We start from the raw sequence: 5,000 nt of genomic DNA, 5'->3' as shown, positions 1-5,000 counted from the left end.
CGTTCCTTAAGTAAAACGTGGCATTTTGGGTAATTTGAGAGTGATTGTGGTTTCCGAATATATCTCTCTAGGTAAACTCTTTCACCAGGGCATGACTACTCTTCTCTACTGTACCCGAGGGACTGGGAGAAGTAGAGTGCATTCGTTTGATGATGCCACTCAGCGTGACAGGAAACATATATACATATATATACATATATATATATATATATATATATATATATATATATATATATATATATATATATATATATATATATATATATATATATATATATATATATATATATATATATATATATATATATATATATATGACAGCAGGCCGGGAGGAAAAAGGAAACGAAGATTGGACAAGCGCTTTCGTGTTATTATTACACCTCTTCACGGTCTTATGGTTTAAAAATACGATTAGAATACAAAGAAACCTCTGTGATGACGTAAACCAGAAAAAATGAGCAAATTACAAATTACTTAAAACCTAGTTGTTTAAAAATGTTGTTTACAAGAAATTCATCTAGTTTGTACATACCTGAACTGGTGTTAAGCAGATCTTCGAAATTTTTCTTAATTAAAACTGTTTCAATGATATTTCTTTTAACAAAATCTTTGCAAAATATAAGTTCTTTAGCAGATTTCCAATTAATAGTGTGGTTGCACTCATTCATATGCTGAAAAAGACTGCTGGCAATGTTTCCCGTTCTTACATTATATTTATGCTGTTTTAATCGAGTTTCTAGTGCTTTGCCACTTTGACCGATATACCGTTTATTACACTGATTGCATGGAATTTCGTATATACATCCGTTAATCTGTTTTGGGGAATTTTTTATCAATATATTCTTGAGTGTGTTGTTTCTAAAAATTACATTAAATCCAAAAGGTTTTAAAATTCCAGGTAGAGGTACAAACTGTTTGAAAAAAAGGTAAAACAAGGAGGTTATTCACATTAAAATCATCGTTGTTAACAAAGCCATAAAAAGTTTTCTTTGCCTTTTGACAGGCTTTGTTTATGAAATGTGATGGGTACTTTAAAATAGATGCTATTTCATGAATTTTCCCAAGCTCAGCTTCAAGGAGATCAGGGCAACTTACCCGCAGTGCCCGTAAAAACAGGGATGAAAAAAACCATCATTTTGGTTGATGGGTGATGATTAGAATAAAAATGTATGTACGAATTAACATTCGTAAGTTTTCTATATACAGTAAATTTAAACGACCTTTCTTGTCTAAATACTAGAACATCTAAAAAGGGAAGCTTGTTATCGACTTCTATCTCCAATGAAAACTCAATAGATGGTCGATAACAAGCTTCCCTTTTTTAGATGTTCTAGTATTTAGACAAGAAAGGTCTTTTAAATTTACTGTATATAGAAAACTTACGAATGTTAATTCGTACATACATTTTTATTCTAATCATCACCCATCAACCAAAATGATGGTTTTTTCATCCCTGTTTTTACGGGCACTGCGGGTAAGTTGCCCTGATCTCCTTGAAGCTGAGCTTGGGAAAATTCATGAAATAGCATCTATTTTAAAGTACCCATCACATTTCATAAACAAAGCCTGTCAAAAGGCAAAGAAAACTTTTTATGGCTTTGTTAACAACGATGATTTTAATGTGAATAACCTCCTTGTTTTACCTTTTTTCAAACAGTTTGTACCTCTACCTGGAATTTTAAAACCTTTTGGAATTAATGTAATTTTTAGAAACAACACACTCAAGAATATATTGATAAAAAATTCCCCAAAACAGATTAACGGATGTATATACGAAATTCCATGCAATCAGTGTAATAAACGGTATATCGGTCAAAGTGGCAAAGCACTAGAAACTCGATTAAAACAGCATAAATATAATGTAAGAACGGGAAACATTGCCAGCAGTCTTTTTCAGCATATGAATGAGTGCAACCACGCTATTAATTGGAACGCTGCTAAAGAACTTATATTTTGCAAAGATTTTGTTAAAAGAAATATCATTGAAACAGTTTTAATTAAGAAAAATTTCGAAGATCTGCTTAACACCAGTTCAGGTATGTACAAACTAGATGAATTTCTTGTAAACAACATGTATTCTAATCGTATTTTTAAACCATAAGACCGTGAAGAGGTGTAATAATAACACGAAAGCGCTTGTCCAATCTTCGTTTCCTTTTTCCTCCCGGCCTGCTGTCATCTTGAGACATCGCATGTTCCAGCGATTTGTCATTAATATATATATATATATATATATATATATATATATATATATATATATATATATATATATATATATATATATATAAACACACTCACATGGTATTTATCTAAAAGAGCACACTCTTCATTTACTCCAAAATTATGCAGTCTTGCAGCTCTCCTCTTTTTGTAAAGTAATTAGGCGGTTTTTAAATAGGGGGAAAAGGCAAAAAAAAAAAAAAAAAAATGGCAAGATGTGTTGTGTAATGGGGGGGGGGGGGTGGAGGAGGCTCTAAACGACCTGGAACTGACATCGTCAACCGAAGAAGAGTTCGTGAAGTCAGCGTGCATTTGGTATATAAAAGCTCATAATAGAGACGACTGGCGAATCTAACTGAGGCTATTTTGTCAATAGTCATAGGAGGAGATGATGACCTATATATATGACTACTTTTGATAATTTAGACTGACTTATCATAAACCTGATCATAAATATTTTCATTGCCAGTGCCCTTTATCAATCATTAATCGTTTACAACCCTTAAATCCTTTGGTTTTCAAAATATACAAAAGTCTTGCAGAGAACCCAATTAACATTCACCATTCAACTTTTGATTACGTTCATATTTGACTCTATTGTTCTCTTGAAATGATTTTAGGAGTTCCAGAAATAAAAAAAATATATAAAGATGGAAATCTATAGATATGAATTAGCGAATTTTTTTCATACTTTAAATTATAACAGATTATTTCTATATGTCACTCCTAACATATTTTAGTCTCAAGTTCATTCTACAATTTGATAAACGTCTACTGTACTTTTAATTTTCTTATAATAAAAAACAAGATTTACTCAGCTCTGCTCATTTTCTTTATCCACAATACCAAATATCCTTTCTTGAAAGATTGGAAAATTATGAAATAAGAGGTCTGGCAGGCGTAGTAAACATTAGAGATAAGATGAGAGTGTCATAAGTAAGATGATGTGGGTACGTGTTGAGGATGGATGGTGGGGAGGGAGTGAGGAGGGCTTGGGAGGAACCTCTTAGGGGGAGAATATCTCGGGGGAAGCAGAGAATAAGATGGCAACACATAATGAAGGACGAAAGGGAGCGAAGAAGTTTTGTACAAGAGGACGCCTTTGATAGAAGGCATTGGAGAGGGTGATTCAGGCAACTGAACCCTTAATGTAGGTGAAGAAGAACTATTCTTTTGGACAAAATCGATTTGATAGAACGTTCTGCTAATTAGGAATTCAAAGAAAGAGAGAGAGAGAGAGAGAGAGAGAGAGAGAGAGAGAGAGAGCAGAGAGAGAGAGAGAGAGAGAGAGAGAGAGAGAGAGAGAGAGAGAGAGAGAGAGAGAGAGAGAGAGAGAGAAAACGAAGACTGACTTTACTTCTCGTGAATCTTCCTCGGCTTCCATTTCATTGGAGTTGCATAGTTCCGAAATTGAAGAAAGCTTATCCGATCAAGTTAATGACTGAGCCTTTTGAACTTTATTCTCGTTAAATTAGGTACATACCTTTGTCGTATTTTTTTTTTTTTTCTCAGCACGGATTTTTCAAACCATTTTACATCAATTACAGTTACTAGTAATATTGATTAATTTTTTAATTACAATGGTAAAGTATTCACAATTTATTGCAAACATCTTTAACGCTCCGTTTTCTAATTTCTTTTTTTTTTGGACATAGTTAAAACGATGCAAAGTCATCCTTAGCTAACAATGTTATTCATAAAGATAACAAAGCATTATCTCATAAAGTTATCAAAATATGCAAAAAAAAAAAATTTAAATAGCAGTTTTTTTGCAAGGACGTACCAGTACGTCCATGGGGGTAAAGGGATGTGTTTTTGAAACGTACCAGAACGTCCATTGGGGGTAGAAGGGTTAAGGGATCCTCACTCAGAAAGGATCGCTTGTGGACCTGCAATATAGGTTGCTTTGCGCATCCTTATCACCTTGACGGGAAGAGGAGAGGCAACAGTACCATTGGATGGGATAAGAGAAGTGTCTTCAGTGTTAGTGGAAAAAGAATTACTGACACAATGGAAGATTATAAAAATAAACTTCATGTTCATTAGTGGCCATCAGTAAAATCTCTCTCTCTCTCTCTCTCTCTCTCTCTCTCTCTCTCTCCGTCTCTCTCACTCTCTCTCTCTCTCTCTTTTTTATTTATATGAGAGAATATCCAGAAAAATTAAAGTATATATATCTTATCATTTCCCAATAAAGAAACATTTTAGCAAGTAGATTCGGATACAGTTTTTTATAATTCATCAGTAAACTTTAATTTTCAATGTCCCCAGAAGTCACATCTTTCATCAAAAACTTGGATTTTTCAAAAAGCGAACGTCTCCGAACTTCGCTATTTGCAATACCAACATTCGCCCGGGGACCTGGTCTATTTTCCATTACCAGATCCAACTTCTTACCATAAAAAAACATATTTTTCTTTTATATCCCTTACCCAAGATTTTATATATTATTCTCTCTCTCTCTCTCTCTCTCTCTCTCTCTCTCTCCTCTCTCTCTCTCTCTCTCTCTCTCTCTCTCTCTCTCTCTCTCTCTCTCTCATCGTGAATAAAGTAGTGTTGACGATTTCCCCTAAAATCATTTAAGAAAAGTATTGAAAGCCAAGAGTTTGTAGAAGAAAATTTAATGATTAAGGAAACTATGTTTATTAGTTTATAAACCTATTTATTTATTTATATCGAAATAATTTAGAGCTTTTTCTTCAAACTTTATTTTACAAGTAAAAACTAATATAATTTTTGAAACTTGATTTGAAATATCAAAGCTATTTCTTTCAAAAGAA

This window comes from Palaemon carinicauda, chromosome 7 (genome assembly GCF_036898095.1).
Source record: "Palaemon carinicauda isolate YSFRI2023 chromosome 7, ASM3689809v2, whole genome shotgun sequence".
NCBI classification, from domain to species: domain Eukaryota; kingdom Metazoa; phylum Arthropoda; class Malacostraca; order Decapoda; family Palaemonidae; genus Palaemon; species Palaemon carinicauda.
The sequence above is the reverse complement of the archived record's forward strand: the minus strand, read 5'-3'. Positions refer to the sequence as shown.